This window comes from Peromyscus maniculatus, chromosome 16, assembly GCF_049852395.1.
Source record: "Peromyscus maniculatus bairdii isolate BWxNUB_F1_BW_parent chromosome 16, HU_Pman_BW_mat_3.1, whole genome shotgun sequence".
NCBI classification, from domain to species: Eukaryota; Metazoa; Chordata; class Mammalia; order Rodentia; family Cricetidae; genus Peromyscus; species Peromyscus maniculatus.
This window is the reverse complement of record NC_134867.1, coordinates 51,069,994-51,078,848: the sequence shown is the minus strand read 5'-3', so window position 1 is coordinate 51,078,848 and position 8,855 is coordinate 51,069,994. Positions and strand designations below refer to the sequence as shown.

Here is an 8,855-nt window from a genome sequence, read left to right as displayed (position 1 = left end):
CCTTTGAGAAGTTTTAAAGAAGTTTTAAAACTGTAAACTGGTTTTATAAATTAGCAGGCCTTTGCACTCATATAGAAGTTGAATCTGCCTCTCAGGGTAATTGACTTCATTCTCCCCAAATTAATTTTTTTTTTATTCCTAGCTAATGTACTGATTATAGTTTTCTGTGCTCTGTGACACTAAAGTTCATAACCACCATAGCAGAACTATTATTTTCTATTTTGGGTGAAAAATGTAGAAGTCTTTAGGCCCTGTAAAACATTGTTTCTTTTTAATAGTTATTCCACTTTATAGGTACACATACACACAAGTGGTTTGCCTGCATGTATGTATGTGTAACAGTTGATGCCTGGTGTCTTGTGAGGTCAGAAGAGGGTGATTGGCTCCCTGGAACTGGAGTCACAGGTGGCTTCTGGCCATCATGGGAGTGCTGGGAATTAATCCTCTGTAAGAGCAACAAGTGTTCTTCCCTGCTGAGCTGCCTGTCTGTTGTAGAATATCATTTGAAAGGCGTGTTCCTTTGGTTTATGCTGCTGCTGGTAGCGACAGCTGCAGTTGCTGATTCGGACTGCCATGACTTAAAAGGCAGCAACCATTAAATAAAAGGGCAAAACCTATCTGTCCAGGAAACATTGTTTTGGTGGCCATTGTAAATTCAGTGGTGAGCATTGTGTTTGGCAGGTAGTAGTTGCTCAATAAAATATTTGTTGAATTAGAGACTGGGGATGCAGCTCAGCTGGTAGTTTGTCTAGCATATGCAAAGCCCTGGGTTTGATCTTGAGCACCACACAAACCACAGAGCTGGGGACCCACATTTGTAATTACAGCACCACAGAGGTTGGAACAAGAGGATCACAAGTTTAAAGCCAAAATATATTTGTATTTATTGAGCTAACGGATGTATTTTTCCTGAATTGTTTTTGACTTTGTTAGTTGATTGGGATTTTTTTTTTCTTTGAGTGTGACGATTAGCTAGCCCCGGATGGCCTGGAACTAACAGAGATCCACCAAACCTGCCCAAGCACTAGGATTAAAGAAAGGCATGTACCACGACTCCTGGCCCTTAGCTGGGATGTTTTAATGTTAGAAAGTGAATTATAGGTACCCTTAAAGGGAAATATGTCCATGTTTCTTTCTGCCCATAGCACTGTCCAGTGTGTATGTATCTGCAAATCGTGAAACATAACTTTATTTGTATGATTATATTAAAACGGTAGCCCCCTTAAAAAAAAAATCAAGGAAATAAAATTCCACCCATAGCATGTCTTGAGAACATTCGTGTTACACGGTGACATGGGTCCCAGCCTAGATATTCTAAGTGCCGGGTTCTAAAGCAAGACTTGTCATAAGCGAATGGCTTGACCAGTGACACTCAACTGTAAGAGAGCCCCTGACTGCCTAACCTCTGAGCAGCTTGGTGAGAGTGGAGGCGGAGACCGTGTGAAGGAACCCTGGGAAGAGATACTAAGTCCACAAGGCAGGTACTGAAGTAGGCGAGGTCCTGCCAAGCCCTTCGCCACGCCCACTCCTCCTCCTCGCGCCGACTGCGCCGACGCACCCAGTGCTCGGCCACGCCCCTCTCGGGTTCCGCCCGCCCTGCGCGCGCACGCCCGCAGAGCCCTCACTTCCGGGGCGTGGCCCCCGCGGGTGCGGGACTGACAGAGGCGGTCGGGCGCTGGAAGGGGGAACCGACCCTCCGCCCTCTTGACTTCAAATTGGCCGCGAGCAGGGACTGCGGTGCCCGCGGGCCTCGGCCCCGTGCGGCTCCCGGAGCGAGCGCGACGCCGCGGCTCGGGCCTCGTTCCCCGCCACGCGGCGGGCGGCGTGTCCCGGGAGCTTCGGCCGCCCCAGGTGAGTGTCCGGGCCGCAGTGCGCCCGGTCCGGACCGGCCCAGGAGCCTTGTGATGCCACCTCGGGGCCCTTGTCCGTACAGACGCCACCCGATCCGGGGAGCGCGTTTGAAGCTCCCTCGCCCCCACGCCGAAACCTCCGCCCTGTTAAGATCTCCAAAGCTGGGACGTTGGGATTCACCTTCTTTTCGTACCATTTGTTAGGTGGGGTGTTGTCCTGATCTTTGGTGATTTTGTTTATTCCTGTTCTGGTTTCTCCTTTGTGTTTGTCCTCATTTTTAGTTTTAAAATGTATTGCTAGGCTGTATGTGTGATGTCGATGTGGGCTCGCGAGTGGAGGTCCCAGGACAACCCGAGGAGTCGGTTCCCTCCATTCACCTCTACAGGGGTCCCAGAGTTGAACTCCGGGTCCCCAGGCATGCTGGGCAAACCTTTTCCAGCTGGGCCAGCTCACCGGTTTTGTTGTTGTTGTTTTGTTTTTGTTTTTGTTTAGCTGTGATACCTAAACAAAGATCTTTCTTTTACTTATTTTTTATTTGGAGACAGTTTCTCTCTGTAACCCTGGCAGTCCTAGAACTCTGTAGACCAAACTGGCTTCGAACTCATACAGCCACCTCCTTCTGCCTCCTAGTGCTGGGCTTCAAAATGTGAGCCACCACACCAGGCTTAAAGTTGGTTATTTCTCATTGTAGATCCCCTTCTCACGAGGCTGTGGCCTTCTGGGTTTGGCGCTGTGGAGAAAATTTATCCCTCGAAGCATTTGTTCCATTAAGTATGTGGCTGCAAAGTTGCATTACAAACACAGACTTGTTGCCAGTCCTTATTTATTTTGAGACAGTGTCTAACTCCCAACAGAACCGGGATGTCCTTTCCTCTTGAAAGTACCCATTTGTGCCTTCCATTTAGTTCCTGCTGGAAACATTGATATTTCAGAATGTGTGCACCTCGCAGGTGTCAAGAAATATTCTTGTCATGTTACTGGAGGCCTGAATGTCTCAATGTCCTGTTGTCTTTTCTGAAGCAGATGGTTTAGGAATTAGTAAGTTTTCATACCAAGAAATAGGAGCGAAACTGCCTCCTACAGACACTGGCAACTTGTGATCTGTCAGCGTTGATCAACTTTTAATCTTCAAAGACCACAAAAAGCTTTGTGACCCTTTGTGGCATTTATTATCCAAGAAAGCTGTTAGATGTGTGTGTGTAAATCTTCAAAGTATTCTATATCTGATTTTGAAACTGGTACCAAAATTCTGATAAATATTAAGGATTAGAGAATCTTGTTGAATTTACTGTATTGTATTTTTGTTTGATACAGCATATTTTTTGTTTTGTTTTTCTGCTTGACTGAAAAAAAAGATAGCATGCCAAGTCAGTATGATCCATGTAGATGATATGATGAAGGGATTTTGTTTGTGGTGTTTCTTGATAGGGCTTGAGTGTTGCTTTTAAGTTACATTTTAGTTGTCACACTTACTAATTATTACACTTTGTTCAGGATGAACTGAAAGTACCAATACCTGTAGAGTGCATTTTTCTTTTCTGAAGAAGCTTGTCTTTTATTTTAGTAATGATAACTTTATTATATTTGAGTAGTTATCATATGATGATTATATAAAGGCTAAAAATAACTATGCCATGCTTTAATTGTTCTTCGGGGTCTGTCAGTGTTTGTGCTTATTTATGGTCATTAGTGACGGTGTAAGTTATCATGTAGTTATTTTCATGTTCCAGACGTAAACTTCCCGGAATTGCTGTCTGCTTGTAGCACCTTTGAAAGTACTTTGTCAGGCAAGCCTTACAACCTGAGTTCAAATCCTGGAACCAGCTAAGGGTGGAAGGAGAGAATTGCCTCCAAGTTGTCGACTGAGTTCCACAACATGTTACACACACACAATTAAAAAGTTACACACATGGTTTATTCAAGTGTCTTCAGAGGGATTCTGGATAAGGTTTTTGATTTTTAATTTGTTTCTTTGTAAAAGATTTTATTTTTAATTATGTGTAAATGTATGTGTGTCTTGGGGAATGGGCTCATATGAGTACAGGTGCCTGAGGAGTCCAGAAGAAGGTATCAGGTCCCGTGGAGCTGGAGTTACAGGCAGTTACTCAGTCACTTTTTTCTTTTAAGTTTTTTTATTCTTTAAAAATTCAATATATTCATACAATGTATTTTGGTCATACCCACCCAGCACTACCTCAACTTCCCCTGGTGCCCCCATCTCCCCAACTTCAGATCCTCAGTTGTTTTTACTAATGACAGTTCTTTGGCTGCCATCCACTGCCAATAACTAACGCCTCATGATGCAGAGGTAAGCTTCCTGAAATTGCTTGTTTGTCTCTAGCACCTTTGAGGATGCTTTGCCAGGCAAATCTGACAACCTGGGTTCAAGTCCTGGAACCCAGCCAAGGGTGAAAAGAGAATCCACTCCACAAGGTTGTCCTCTGACCTCCACACATGTGTGTGGCACTCAGTTTTTTATTCTAGTTTTTGTTTATTTTTGAAAGAGAATTTATTGCTAGTATTTGTTAGTATTTGTTTATTTTTGTGTGTATATTTGAAACAGGCTGTCATATAGTCCAGGCTGGCTCTGAAGCCATAGATGACCTCTATATTCACTACTACAGATATTCAGTCTACTTCTGTTTTTATCTTCAAAGAAATCCCTTACAACCTGGTGCTCCTTAAATGAACTGTTTCTTGAATGATTGACCTATGTTCATTACAGTAAAAATGGCAGTTCTCAAGAGCCCAGGCTAACATACCTTTAAAAATTAAATGGCTGCATGCTGGTTGACTAGATCTTAGTGCTCAGTGTTTGGACTTGTTGCCTCTTCTGGAGTTCTTTAGTTGCTGTTTTTTCCTTTCTTTCTTTCTTTCCTTTTTTTTTTCTAATCATACAAGTAGGGGGTGTGGGGGTTGTGGGGGTAGGATGAGACAGTACTTTATCTCTTGGTGGAGGAACTGTTCTCGGTCAGATATTAAGTTTGCTAAAAACAGCACTAATTTTTTTATGTAATTAAATTTATGCTTCAATTAAAATTTCCTGTTTTAACTTGTTCAATTGGAATAAGTGAATTTAGTCATTGGTTCAAGTCTTATAAACAAAACAGAGCATGTTGGGTAATTAAAGGAAGGGCTTAGGGGAGAGGAAGCAGCAGATTGTCTAACAACTAAGATTCTGAATCTTGAGGCAACATTTTTTTTTTGAACCAGTAGGTAGTGTTTACAATTAATAGTAACTATTTAATTAAAATGTTGTCTATTAGCTTTTTTCCCTCTACATAGACTCTAGATAAACCCACTTTCTGTTCTCCTGCAGTGGAATCTCAGCAATGATTAGGGAAATTGAAGAATTTCATAAATACAAGTGTTAATATTCTGGCCTAGGGGGCTGGAGAGATGACTCAGTGGTTAAGAGCACTGACTGCTCTTCCAGAGGACCTGGGTTGGTTCAATTCCCAGCACCCACATGGCAGCTCACAATCATTCAAGAAACAGTTCATTTAAGGAGCACCAGGTTGTAAGGAATTTCTTTGGAGATAAAAACAGAAGTAGACTGAATATCTGTAGTAGTGAATATAGAGGTCATCTATGGCTACAGAGCCAGCCTGGACTATATGACAGCCTGTTTAAAATATATACACAAAAATAAACAAATAAAAAAATCCAGGGGATCTGACATCCTCACACAGACATACATGTAGGCAAAACACCAATGCACATAAAAATTACCAAAAAATAGTCTGTTTTAGACATTGCTGCAGTAATAGAAAATGGTGATTTTTGTCTGACATTTAGTGAAATAAGGGTGCTTTGGCAGTATGTGTGTAAACATTGTTTTCTTTTATAGCCAAGGACTTTGCATATTATCTGTTAATGTGGCCTTGGGTTGACTTTCTATTGTTCGTTAGAAAATATCAAGCTGGGCATGGTAACTCACGCCTGTAATCTCAGTGTTTGAGAGGCTGAGCAAGAGAACTAATGTGGGTTCTAGGCCAACCTGAGCCAGTGTGAAACCCAGCCACTCCCTCTCCCTTAGGAAAAGAAAGAAAAATAGTTGGCTTGAAAGGAATTTTATCTGACTAGAAAGAGAAATTCAAAACTGTATACAGGTGAAGAAGGCTAAGAGTTACTGAGCTTTAAGCCCGGAACCATGATCTCCCTCTCCCCCAAATAGAGAGACTTATCCAAGGCCATAGGGATCAGCTGCACACTTCCAGAGCAGGCCAGGTTCCTCTCTTCTGATACTACTGCCCAGACTAGGCATCACTGTAGGGCAAAGATGGTCTCAGAGCAGAAATAATCATGCAGGAATCAAATTTGCCTGGAGAGATGGCTACTCTTCCAGAGGACCCAAGGTTCAATTTCCCATACCTACATGGCTGCTTACAAGCATCTGCATCTTCAGTGTCAGGGACTGTCATGCCTTCCTCTGTCCTCTGTGGGCACTGCATGCACATGGTGTACGTACATTCAGGCAAAACACCCAAATACATAAAATAAAAATTCAAAAAATGAATTAAATAGTAGTCCCAGCTTGGTTGGTTGAACTGAGGGTCAAGGAATGTGAGTCTTGGGGATCAGAAGCTAGACCAAGGGAAAAGGGTTTTGTAGTTAAGACAACACTAGCAGCAGCCATCATATTGAAAGGTATTTTGAAATCTGTGTGCCAAGCATGTCCTGGGTGCTGAGGGTACAGCAGGTAAAATGGTGGAGTCGCTGCTATCAAGTTTTCTTAAGGTGAAACATCAGTGGTTACCACTTCCAGCAGTCATTATTTATGTTGTGGGATTTTTTTTTCTTTTTCTTTTGGACCTTAGATGCTGGGTCTTGAGTTACTGATTAGGTGGCCTAACCTCGATTCAAACCTATATTGTTATGTACTCATAAGTTACTGCGTAGCTTAGTGTTAAAACACACACTTACCTCACAGTTGCTCTGGGTCAGGAATGGGTGGCTTTGTGGATACCTCTGATTCAGTCTTCCACCAAGCTGTAATGAAGATGTCATCCAGGACTACAGTCATCTCAAGACAACCAAAGGAGGATTCAAGCTAATTCATGTGGTTGTTAACTGGATTCAGGGCCTTGTGGGTTCTTAGTGTGAGAACCTCAGTTCATCACTAATTGCTGCTCTGGGACCTCCCTTATTTCTTTGTTTTGTGAGCCTCTTCACAGAGGACCTTGCCCCATAATTAATAGCTGGTTTTCCTTTGAGTAGATAAGCAAGAGACAGTGAGTAGGATGGAAGTCACAGTTTAATTCCAGGATGCATCATTTTACTTACTTAAAAGCACACATTCAAGGTCTCGTGTAGCCTAGGCTGGCTTCAAGCTCAATACACAACTGAGAATGACTTTGACCTTCCAAAGGCTGGGATTACAGGTGTGTGCCCCGTACCTGGTCTGCAATTCACATTTTTCTCCTTACCCTCTTGAGATTGGTACATTCCATACACATTCTTAGTTATGCATGTATATTTTTAAATGAATGTTTATGCAACATAGGTAATTTTTACTTTAATCAAATGATATTCAAATTAGACATTGTTCTATGTCTAAGATTTTTGTTTCCCAGCCCTTTATTTTTGATGATCTATTCATGTTGCTGTTTGTAAAGTTGTTCATTGCAGCATGTACTATATATTTACTATGTTCTTTACCATAGTTTCCTAACAGAACAGATTGTCTCCAACTTTTTTATAGTGTTTTATATTTGAATATATGAATTATATATAATATGGGTTGACATTTTCATACATACACATAATATATTTTGATTATGTTCTCCCTGCCTCCCAATTTCTTGATAATTCAAATAGTTCTATCATTAACATCCAGAACCAAGTCCCTTTATGAATCTTTGTGAGGCTTTCTGTGGAGTCTTTTATAACATTATATATATAAAAGATAATCCCTAAGTATTGCCTGATTGTTCTCTAAAATGAGTATGCAACTTTATTCTCACAAATTGTGAGGGTTCATCTCTCCTCAAAGCTATACTCATGTTTAGTATTATTGAACCTGCTTTTTTTGTTGTTTTTGTTTTTCTTTTTTCTTTTTGTCTTTTTTGAGACAGGGTTTCTCTGTGTTGTTTTGGTGCCTGTCCTGGATCTCTTGAGATGTAGACCAGGCTGGCTTCGAACTCACAGAGATCTGCCTGGCTCTGCCTCCCGAGTGCTGGGATTAAAGGCGTGCACCACCAATACCCAGCTGTTTTTGCTTTTCAAGACAGGGTTTTTTTTTTTTTTTTTTTTTTTTGGTGTAGTCCTGGATGTCCTAGAACTTACTCTGTAGATCAGGCTGGCCTCAAATTCAGAGATCTGCCCGCCTCTGTCTCCTGAGTGCTGGGATTTTAGGCATGGGCTACCACCCCCCAGCATATGTTTTTAAAAAGATAAATTTATTTTTATTTATGTATATAGGTGTGTGCCTGTGTGAGTTTATGTATACACTGCAGGCAGGTGTCCATGGAGACAAGAAGACGTTGGAATCCTGAACTGGAGTTCGAGGCAGTTGTGAGCCACCGTGTGCAAGAGCAGTCAGTGTGCTTACCCACTGGAACATGCTCTAACCCTGTAGTTATCCATTACTGCCCAGGAGCTCCATTTGGATATTCTACTGATGTACATAAGAAGTACAAAGTCATTTCATTTTCTCCTGCTTCTCCCTCCTCTCAGTTTTCCTCTTCTCCTTCACGGTCACCTTTGTGTTCCCCAAGCCTAAAGTGCGGACACTGTGGCACAGGGGACGCCCAAGCAGCCGGGGGTTCTTCCCCACAGTGGTACAGATTTGCTTCTCTGTTCTTGTGGCCACTACCCCTATCCAAATCATTGCCCTCTCAGAACATGCAGATTCTTCCAGCGTTCATCCTCACTGTTATCTGTACTTCACAGAGTAGCGGTCATTGTCACCATTAACAAAGCCGACATTTATCAAGTGCCTACTTCTGATTTAATTATGTCCATCTCCACATATCTGTATCTTACTAAATGCAGATAGTTTG

General features: G+C 42.1%; 1 protein-coding gene across 3 annotated transcripts in view; it reads left to right on the top strand.

The window, feature by feature from the left end:
• The first annotated feature begins 1,365 nt into the window (after positions 1 to 1,365).
• The window catches only part of Katna1 (katanin catalytic subunit A1), a 31,644-nt gene continuing 24,154 nt past the window's right edge, over positions 1,366 to 8,855 (top strand). The window contains exon 1 of one of the 3 annotated variants that reach the window (XM_076552797.1): positions 1,366 to 1,481. The gene's annotated coding sequence lies outside the window, so the exon portion shown is untranslated. Of the gene's footprint in view, positions 1,482 to 1,604; positions 1,852 to 1,950; positions 2,055 to 8,855 lie in introns of those variants that run through there. The other 2 variants (XM_006984449.4, XM_076552798.1) reach the window with 2 other exon arrangements.